The sequence below is a fragment of the Chelonia mydas genome, chromosome 14 (genome assembly GCF_015237465.2).
Source record: "Chelonia mydas isolate rCheMyd1 chromosome 14, rCheMyd1.pri.v2, whole genome shotgun sequence".
NCBI classification, from domain to species: Eukaryota; Metazoa; Chordata; order Testudines; family Cheloniidae; genus Chelonia; species Chelonia mydas.
Genome location: NC_051254.2, coordinates 40,975,745 through 40,986,932, shown reverse-complemented (window position 1 = coordinate 40,986,932; position 11,188 = coordinate 40,975,745).

Genomic DNA, 11,188 nt, shown 5'->3' with positions numbered 1-11,188 from the left:
AGGTGCCACAAGTCCTCCTTTTCTTTTTGCAGATACAGACTAACACGGCTGCTACTCTGAAACCTCTCAAATTTATGTGATCACCCCCCCATTCTGTGTGGCTGGAGTAGTTTATGTCCCCCTGCCACACATGTACATATACCGATAAAAAAAACCCAACACACAACTCTCCCGAAATATTCAACCCAGCAAGGCGTTGATTGAAACAGAGCCAACGAGCCATTGTAACAAAAGCAAACGCCAACCTGCGGCAGGTCCATGCCTAGAACTCCCGACCCATCCAACCACCTCTGCTCCCTGCCTGCCCTGACCCCTCTCCATACCCCCTCCCCGTGAGAGGCCCCCCCAAACCACCGACCCATCCAACGCCCCCCACTCCCTGCCTGCCCTGACCCCTCTCCATACCCCTGCCCCAACAGCCTCCCCCCAGAAACCCCGACCCATCCAACCTCCCCTGCTCCCTGCCTGCTCCGATACCTCTCCATACCCCCGTCCCCTGACAGGCTCCCCCGCCAGAACTCCCGACCCATCCAATCCCCTCCCGCTCCCTGCCTGCCCTGACCCCTCTCCACACCCTCGCCCTGACAGGCCCCCCTCAGAACCCCCGACCCATCCAACTCCCCCTGCCCCCTGACTGCTCTGATACCTCTCCACACCCCTGCCCCCTGACAGGCCCCCCCAGAACCCCCGACCCATCCAACCCCCTCCGCTCCCTGCCTGCCCTGACCCCTCTCCACACCCCCGCCCCGACAGGCCCCCCTCAGAACTCCCGACCCATCCAACCCCCCCCCGCTCCCTGCCTACCCTGACCCCTCTCCACACCCCCACCCTGACAGCCCCCCCCCCAGAACCCCCAACCCATCCAATTCCCCCTGCCCCTGACTGCTCCAATACCTCTCCACACCCCCGATCCCTGACATCTCGGACTTTTCTACCTTATAACCAATTCCTCCCGGGCGGCTGTTTCAAGACGAAAAAGCTGGACATGTCCGGGGAAATACAGATGGATGGTGACCCTAGCTATGGGTTTGGGATTGAAGGGCATTGACAAAGCTGGGAGGGCAAACCCAGGGCTGGGATAGCAGGAGGGCTGTGGGTCAGGATTGAGGGGCACTGACAGAGGGAGAGCCCAGGGCTGGGGTAGCAGGAGAGCTGTGGGTCAGGATTGAGGGGCACTGACAGAGGGAGAGCCCAGGGCTGGGGTAGCAGGAGGGCTGTGGGTCAGGATTGAGGGGCATTGACAGAGGGAGAGCCCAGGGCTGGGATAACAGGGGCTGGGGGCTATGGGTCAGGGTTGAAGGGCACTGACAGAGGGGAAAGCCCAGGGCTGGGGCAGCAGGGAGATTGAGGGGTCAGGATTGAGGCGCATTGGCACAGCTGGGATGGGGGGTGAGGCTAGTACAGGAATACACTGGTAGGTAACGCTCCTGGTCAGCCTCTCTGTGGCACCAGACAACATGCCTGCGATTGACGAGATTAGTAACAATGTCCTGGCCACTGAAGGTCTTACCTCTCTTTATTTCTGTTCTGTTCTTTTTAGAAAATTCCCAGCCAGTGTGTCTTCGCTGCCTGACAGTTGTGACTCAGATAAAAATCCCATTTTCTCAGTGAAACTGACCCAATGCCCACAGTTCGGTAGGGGATGTTTCTTCTTTCTCACCAGGCTCAGCTCAGAGGCCGGCTCTGTTGGTCCCAGCAGACGATAACCTGGTGAGTGAGCTCCCTTCTGCATCATCCCTGGGGGTTTGGGGGTTGTAGCAGGAGCAGCTGCTGTTGTTAAACTTACAAACCAGTTGCCATTAGAACCTCCTGTTTCCAGATGCTCAGAGTTTTGTAGCTTTCCCAGAGCAGGGATGTGGCAATGCTCAAGCGGGATGCTTCCTTCCAGAGACTGGTTGAGTTTGATCCTGAGCTTGTCGCTGGGATCGTGTCTAATTGACAGAGAGGGAGACTCTGGTCTGTAGGAGATGGATCGGTCATTCCGATGAGTAGGTGAGAGACATGATCCGAAATGAATGGCTGGTCTCATGGCTAATGGAGAAAAGAGTCTGTGTGAGTGGCACTGATGGCTGAGAGGGTAGAACGTAGAGCCTGTCTCTTGGTGGGTTGTGACATCTCCAGGTGTGTGTTGAATGGGCGGGATTTGAACCAGCTTTATCCCCAGTGTTGTTGTCAGGTTGGAGGAAGTACACGAAACAGTCATAGAATCATAGAATCATAGAATATCAGGGTTGGAAGGGACCCCAGAAGGTCATCTAGTCCAACCCCCTGCTCGAAGCAGGACCAAGTCCCAGTTAAATCATCCCAGCCAGGGCTTTGTCAAGCCTGACCTTAAAAACCTCTAAGGAAGGAGATTCTACCACCTCCCTAGGTAACGCATTCCAGTGTTTCACCACCCTCTTAGTGAAAAAGTTTTTCCTAATATCCAATCTAAACCTCCCCCATTGCAACTTGAGACCATTACTCCTCGTTCTGTCATCTGCTACCATTGAGAACAGTCTAGAGCCATCCTCTTTGGAACCCCCTTTCAGGTAGTTGAAAGCAGCTATCAAATCCCCCCTCATTCTTCTCTTCTGCAGACTAAACAATCCCAGCTCCCTCAGCCTCTCCTCATAAGTCATGTGCTCTAGACCCCTAATCATTTTTGTTGCCCTTCGCTGGACTCTCTCCAATTTATCCACATCCTTCTTGTAGTGTGGGGCCCAAAACTGGACACAGTACTCCAGATGAGGCCTCACCAGTGTCGAATAGAGGGGAACGATCACGTCCCTCGATCTGCTGGCAATGCCCCTACTTATACATCCCAAAATGCCATTGGCCTTCTTGGCAACAAGGGCACACTGCTGACTCATATCCAGCTTCTCGTCCACTGTCACCCCTAGGTCCTTTTCCGCAGAACTGCTGCCTAGCCATTCGGTCCCTAGTCTGTAGCGGTGCATTGGATTCTTCCATCCTAAGTGCAGGACCCTGCACTTATCCTTATTGAACCTCATCAGATTTCTTTTGGCCCAAACCTCCAATTTGTCTAGGTCCTTCTGTATCCTATCCCTCCCCTCCAGCATATCTACCACTCCTCCCAGTTTAGTATCATCCGCAAATTTGCTGAGAGTGCAATCCACACCATCCTCCAGATCATTTATGAAGATATTGAACAAAACCGGCCCCAGGACCGACCCCTGGGGCACTCCACTTGACACCGGCTGCCAACTAGACATGGAGCCATTGATCACTACCCGTTGAGCCCGACAATCTAGCCAGCTTTCTACCCACCTTATAGTGCATTCATCCAGCCCATACTTCCTTAACTTGCTGACAAGAATACTGTGGGAGACCGTGTCAAAAGCTTTGCTAAAGTCAAGAAACAATACATCCACTGCTTTCCCTTCATCCACAGAACCAGTAATCTCATCATAAAAGGCGATTAAATTAGTCAGGCATGACCTTCCCTTGGTGAATCCATGCTGACTGTTCCTGATCACTTTCCTCTCATGTAAGTGCTTCAGGATTGATTCTTTGAGGACCTGCTCCATGATTTTTCCAGGGACTGAGGTGAGGCTGACTGGCCTGTAGTTCCCAGGATCCTCCTTCTTCCCTTTTTTAAAGATTGGCACTACATTAGCCTTTTTCCAGTCATCCGGGACTTCCTCCGTTCGCCACGAGTTTTCAAAGATAATGGCCAAGGGCTCTGCAATCACAGCAGCCAATTCCTTCAGCACTCTCGGATGCAACTCGTCCGGCCCCATGGACTTGTGCACGTCCAGCTTTTCTAAATAGTCCCTAACCACCTCTATCTCCACAGAGGGCTGGCCATCTCTTCCCCATTTTGTGATGCCCAGCGCAGCAGTCTGGGAGCTGACCTTGTTAGTGAAAACAGAGGCAAAAAAAGCATTGAGTACATTAGCTTTTTCCACATCCTCTGTCACTAGGTTGCCTCCCTCATTCAGTAAGGGGCCCACACTTTCCTTGGCTTTCTTCTTGTTGCCAACATACCTGAAGAAACCCTTCTTGTTACTCTTGACATCTCTTGCTAGCTGCAGCTCCAGGTGCGATTTGGCCCTCCTGATATCTTTCCTACATGCCCGAGCAATATTTTTATACTCTTCCCTGGTCATATGTCCAACCTTCCACTTCTTGTAAGCTTCTTTTTTATGTTTAAGATCCGCTAGGATTTCACCATTAAGCCAAGCTGGTCGCCTGCCATATTTACTATTCTTTCGACTCATCGGGATGGTTTGTCCCTGTAACCTCAACAGGGATTCCTTGAAATACAGCCAGCTCTCCTGGACTCCCTTCCCCTTCATGTTAGTCCCCCAGGGGATCCTGGCCATCTGTTCCCTGAGGGAGTCGAAGTCTGCTTTCCTGAAGTCCAGGGTCCGTATCCTGCTGCTTACCTTTCTTCCCTGCGTCAGGATCCTGAACTCAACCAACTCATGGTCACTGCCTCCCAGATTCCCATCCACTTTTGCTTCCCCCACTAATTCTACCCGGTTTGTGAGCAGCAGGTCAAGAAAAGCGCCCCCCCTAGTTGGCTCCCCTAGTACTTGCACCAGGAAATTGTCCCCTACGCTTTCCAAAAACTTCCTGGATTGTCTATGCACCGCTGTATTGCTCTCCCAGCAGATATCAGGGAAATTAAAGTCACCCATGAGAATCAGGGCATGCGATCTAGTAGCTTCCGTGAGTTGCCGGAAGAAAGCCTCATCCACCTCATCCCCCTGGTCCGGTGGTCTATAGCAGACTCCCACCACTACATCACTCTTGTTGCACACACTTCTAAACTTAATCCAGAGACACTCAGGTTTTTCCACAGTTTCGTACCGGAGCTCTGAGCAGTCATACTGCTCCCTTACATACAGTGCTACTCCCCCACCTTTTCTGCCCTGCCTGTCCTTCCTGAACAGTTTATAACCATCCATGACTGTACTCCAGTCATGTGAGTTATCCCACCAAGTCTCTGTTATTCCAATCACGTCATAGTTCCTTGACATCACCAGGACCTCCAGTTCTCCCTGCTTGTTTCCAAGGCTTTGTGCATTTGTATATAAGCACTTGAGATAACCTGTTGATCGCCCCTCATTCCCAGTATGAGGCAGGAGCCCTCCCCTCACACTCAGTCACACTCTTAGCTAAAGATTCTGTCCATAAATGAATGCATCCGATGAAGTGAGCTGTAGCTCACGAAAGCTAAAGATTCTGTCCATAAATTGTTAATGGATGACGAGTAAATACCGTAAGCATGTTACAGAGATGAGTAATGGTGCTACAGAGACGACTAGATGCCGAGCAGTAAATGACTAATATTGTTTCACTGTTCCCTTGTTCTCCCCCGTCCATCTGCCTGCACCCACCCATTGTCTCCTCTCATACTTAGATTAGAAGCATGGATCATCCTTGTTCTATGTTTGTCCAGCACCTAGCACAAGGGGATCTTGGTCCACGACTGCGACTCCTACTTGCTGCTGCAATTTCAATAATAATAAAGATGCCGTGGGGCTTATCTACGTGAGAAGGTTGAACTGAAATCAGATTAAAAATTACTCCAGTTTAACTAAACTGAAAACATGCTTTTACTTGCTCTTTTTAGAGTTTGAGTGGCTTGTTTCAGTTTGTCTCAGATCAGATAGGAATAGGTTTAAGATACCTGGAATGAACTGTCCTTAAACTCCAAACCAGTGTCCATGTGGGGTGGGGTTGGGGATGTGCATTTACCAAATCAGTTTAGAAACCAACTTAAGTTAGGTGCAACTTGAGTTGGTCTTCACTAGAGAGTTAGGTCGATGTAGCTATTTCGCTCAGAGGTGTGAAAAATTCACCCCCCAGAGATACATAATTAAGCGAGCCTTACTTCAGGCGTAGACAGCCCTACGTCAACAGAAGAATACTTCCGCCGACCTAGCCACCACCTCTCGGCGAGGTGGATTATCTACCGCTATGGAAGAACCACTTCCGTTGCTATCGTGCCAAGACAGCCGCTGCGCCACTGTAGTGTTTCTAGTGTAGACGTACCCTTTCTCATGCAGACAAGGACTTAGTTACATCTGTGCAACTCAGAACATAGACAAGCATTCAGCCTCGGGAGCTGACTTTGGCTTGTGACCTCACAGGGCAGGATCTCTGTAATTGGGATCTCTGCTGCTGTCATTGGTGGGTTTTCTGTATGTTGCGACTCCGTCTCCAGGGTCCCGTTTTGCGTTTGGTGGCTGACATGTTTCTTTTCTGATGTTGCCACATTACACACATCCGGCAGGTCAGTGTGCTCTGAGGGTGTTCTGATTTTTGTTACAAATAATCAGCGGTTGTCAAGTTAATTACTGCTAAGGTGCTTCCTCCTGGTTGCTCTGGGGATTAGCTCTTTCCAGGTCCCACGTTCCCTTCCTCCGCTCCTTGTGCACCTTGCCGCCTCTCTCCCTCAGTCTCTGAGATACCGGGTGCTCTCCTTTCCTGGCTCAGCCCTCCGGCCAGGTCACTGTTTCCAGGACATCCAAGTCTTTGCCTGAGACAGTTTCTCTGGAGCAGGGGTGGGCAAACTTTTTGGCCCAACGGCCACATCTGGGTGTGGAAATTGTATGGCGGGCCAGGAATGCTCACAAAATTGGGGGTTAGGGTGTGGGAGGGGGTAAGGGCTCCAGCTGGGGTGCAGGTTCTGGGGTGGTGCTGACAACAAGGGGTTGGGGGTGCAGGAGGCTGCTCTGGGCTGGGACCGAGGGCTCAGAGCATGGGAGGGGGATCAGGGCTGGGGCAGGGGGCTGGGGCGCAGGAGGGGGTCAGGGCTGCAGGCTCCTGGCAACACTTACCTCAAGCAGCTCCTGGAAGCAGCGGCATATCCCTTCTCCGGCTCCTGTGCAGAGGTGCAGCCAGACGGCTCTGTGCGCTGCCCCGTTCGCAGATGCTGCCCCTGCAGCTCCCATTGGCTGTTGTTGCCGGCCAGTGGGAGCTGTGGTGGCAGTGTGCGGAGCCCCCTAGCTGCCCCTGCCCGTAGGAGGCAGAGGGGAGACGTGCCGCTGCTTCCGGGAGCCACATGGAGCCCCGGCATGCATGGAGCAGGGCAAGCCCCCACCCCACTCCGCAGCTGGAGCTTGAGGTCTGGATTAAAATTTCTGAAGGGCCAGATGCGGCCCCCGGGCTGCAGTTTGCCCACCTCTGCTCTGGAGCCTTCTCATTCACTGCCCAGGCAGTGCCACTTCCCCTGTGGCCGGGAGGGGAACCCGGGCCCACCCTCTATTCCGGATTCCAGCTCAGGGACCCTTTAATCAGCAGCAAGGAGGAGTGCACTGTCTTAAACCTTGCTGCCCTTTCCCTCAGCCTTTTCCTACACCCTCTCCCCTAGGTTCATTCCTTCTTTCCCTCTCTAATGTCCACAGAGTGGCTACAGGCTCCTTCACTGTAGCCCCTTCTGCTACCAGCTTCCTGGATCTACATCAGCGCTGCCTCTTCCTTCTCAGCTGGCTCCATTATCATTCAGCCCCCTAATTCCCCTCAGCTGTGGTCTATCCAATTAATTGCCCCCTTCCCAGCCTCATTAACCTGCTTCTAGACTAGCGTAGGGGAGAGCACCCCATCACAAGGCCCCAGTCCTGTGAGGAGCTTTGCCTGTCCAGAACTGGCTGGAGAATTTGGGCTTCTGAGTCTAAGACTGACGCCTCGCACCTCAGCTGGATGGAAACCAGCCTTAGCTCATTTGAGGAGGCGGGGGGATTTCTGATTTATCTGCTACATTTTTCCTTGGAAAGAGCAACTGCTGCTTTTGGCCACTCACATTGAAACAAGGGCTTATTGCACTGAAAGGCAGGAATCAGCTAAAATTCTTCAGAAAGTCCTGATCGCAGGGCATCGAGTTTAACTGATGGGGCTGATATTAGAATCATAGGTTTCAGAGTGGTAGCCGTGTTAGTCTGTATCAGCAAAAAGAAAGAGAAGTACTTGTGGCACCTTAGAGACTAACAAATTTATCTGAGCATAAGCTTTTGTGGGTTAAAACCCACTTCATCGGATGCATGCAGTGGAAAATACAGTAGGAAAATATATATAGATAGATATACACACACACAGAGAAGGTGGAAAAAATGGGTGTTGCCATCCACACTATAATGAGAGTGATCAATTAAGGTGAGCTATTATCAGCAGGAGAAAAAACCCTTTTGTAGCGATAATCACGATGGTCCATTTCCAACAGCTGACAAGAAGGTGAGAGTAACAGGGGGGGAGGAGGGGCAATAAGCATGGGGAAATAGTTTTACTTTGTGTAATGACCCATCCACTCCCAGTCTTTATTCAAGCCTAATTTAATGGTGTCCAGTTTGCAAATTAATTCCAATTCAGCAGTCTCTCATTGGAGTCTGTTTTTGAAATTTTTTTTTTGTAAAATTGCGACTCTTAAGTCTGTAATTGAGTGACCAGGGAGATTGAAGTGTTCTCCGACTGGTTTTTGAATGTTATAATTCTTGACGTCTGATTTGTGTCCATTTATTCTTTTGCATAGAGACTGTCCGGTTTGGCCAATGTACATGGCAGAGGGGCATTGCTGGCACATGATGGCATATATCACATTGGTAGATGTGCAGGTGAACGAGCCTCTGATAGTGTGGCTGATGTGATTAGGTCCTATGATGGTGTCTCCTGAATAGATATGTGGACACAGTTGGCAATGGGCTTTGTTGCAAGGATAGGTTCCTGGGTTAGTGTTTTTGGTATGTGGTTGCTGGTGAGTATTTGCTTCAGGTTGGGGGGGCTGTCTGTAAGCAAGGACTGGCCTGTCTCCCAGGATCTGTGAGAGTGAGGGATCATCCTTCAGGATAGGTTGTAGATCTTTGATGATGCGTTGGAGAGGTTTTAGTTGGGAGCTGAAGGTGACGGCTACTGGCGTTCTGTTACGTTACTTTGTTGGGCCTGTCCTGTACTAGGTGACTTCTGGGTACTCTTCTGGCTCTGTCAGTCTGTTTCTTCACTTCAGCAGGTGGGTATTGTAGTTGTAAGAACACTTGTTAGAGATCTTGTAGGTGTTTGTCTCTGTCTCAGGGATTGGAGCAAATGCGGCTGTATCTTAGAGCTTGGCTGTAGACCATGGATCATGTGGTGTGGTCTGGATGAAAGCTGGAGGCATGTAGGTAAGTATAGTGGTCAGTAGGTTTCCGGTATAGGGTGGTGTTTATGTGACCATCGCTTATTAGCACTGTAGTGTCCAGGAAGTGGACCTCTTGTGTGGACTGGTCCAGGCTGAGGTTGATGGTGGGATGGAAATTGTTGAAATCATGGTGGAATTCCTCAAGGGCTTCTTTTCCATGGGTCCAGATGATGAAGATGTCATCAAGTGCAAGTAGAGTAGGGGCATTAGGGGACGAGAGCTGAGGAAGCGTTGTTCTAAGTCAGCCATAAAAATGTTGGCATACTGTGGGGCCATGCGGGTACCCATAGCAGTGCCGCTGACTTGAAGGTATACATTGTCCCCAATTGTGAAATAGTAATGGGTGAGGACAAAGTCACAAAGTTCAGCCACCAGGTTTGCCGTGACATTATCGGGGATAGTGTTCCTGACGGCTTGTAGTCCATCTTTGTGTGGAATATTGGTGTAGAGGGCTTCTGCATCCATAGTGGCCAGGATGGTGTTTTCTGGAAGATCACCAATGGACTGTAGTTTCCTTAGGAAGTTAGTGGTGTCTCGAAGATAGCTGGGAGTGCTGGTAGCGTAGGACCTGAGAAGGGAGTCTACATAGCCAGACAATCCTGCTGTCAGGGTGCCAATGCCTGAGATGATGGGGCGCCCAGAATTTCCAGGTTTATGGATCTTGGGTAGCAGATAGAAGACCCCTGGTCGGGGTTCTAGGGGTGTGTCTGTGCAGATTTGTTCTTGTCCTTTTTCAGGGAGTTTCTTGAGCAGATGGTGTAGTTTCTTTTGGTAACCCTCAGTCGGATCAGAGGGTAATGGCTTGTAGAAAGTGGTGTCGGAGAGCTGCTGAGCAGCCTCTTGTTCATATTCCGACCTATTCATGATGACGACAGCACCTCCTTTGTCAGCCTTTTTGATTATGATGTCAGAGTTGTTTCTGAGGCTGTGGATGGCGTTGCGTTCTGCCCGGCTGAGGTTACTGGACAAGTGATGCTGCTTTTTCAAATGCAGGGCTGGAAGGGACCTCAGGAGGTCAACAAATCCAGCCCCTGCGCTGAGGCAGGACCAAGGTAACCTAGACCAGCCCTGGAAGGTGTTTGTCCAACCTGGTCTTAAATACCTCCAAAGACGGGGATTCCACAACCCCCCCTGGAAGCCTGTTCCTGAGCTGAACTCCCCTTAGAGTCAGGAAGTTTTTCCTAATATCGAACCGGAATCTTCCTTGCTGCAGATTAAGCCCATTATGCAAAGAGGCACCACTGGAACCGGTTAAAGGTCCCAATTAAAATGGCCTTCCGAGTTGTAAGCAAGGTTAAAAAACGTCCCTCTCCTTTTCCTATATGCTCTTAGCTGATTCTGATGCAATAGGGAGCATGTTGCAGGTGTGCCAGCCAGCTGCAGAGGGAAAGGACTGTTCTAGATTTAGCGCTAAATGTGGGGGGAAAAGAAACTTTTTTTCCCCAAAAAGAAATACCCGTATCGATCCCAGATGACACCAGCTGTTAAGCTGAGATGAGGAGGCAGAGATGGGGAGGGGAGGGGATGGAACAGTGCACCAGTGCAGGGGAGAGAAATGGCATTTACAGTGTCGTGGGCCCTTGCAATGGTTTTTTCTCCGCGGGTGACAGGATTTCAGAGGGTGCTGGAGCTCGTCTGGCAAAGCTCCGAGCTTTCTCATAGGAGGGGAAGGGGGAGCAGAGACAGCCCCCCAGCTCAGGGCAGCTCTGCTTTGCCCCTCCCCTCCTGTGAGAAAGACAGACAAGGGGTCCTCTGTGTCTCCCCAGTTCCCCTCTGCAACACCCAGCCTGGGGCCAGGGATAGGGACCCTGCTGCAGCCCCCGCCCCCCCACCTGCCTGGGTGTGTGTGAAGAACTTCAGGAGGTGTAGGAGAAGCAGAGGTTAGGATGGGTGGGGCAGGGCATATGCGGGGGAGGCAGCACTGAGCTTGGGGGGCAGGGCAGAGCTTCGGGGGGCACGGCAGATGAGGGGGCAGCACTGATCGAGGGGCTGAAGGGGCAGGGTGGATTGGGGGGCGGGGTAGATTTAGGGAGCAGCATTGATTGTGGGGGCAGGGCAAATGTTGGG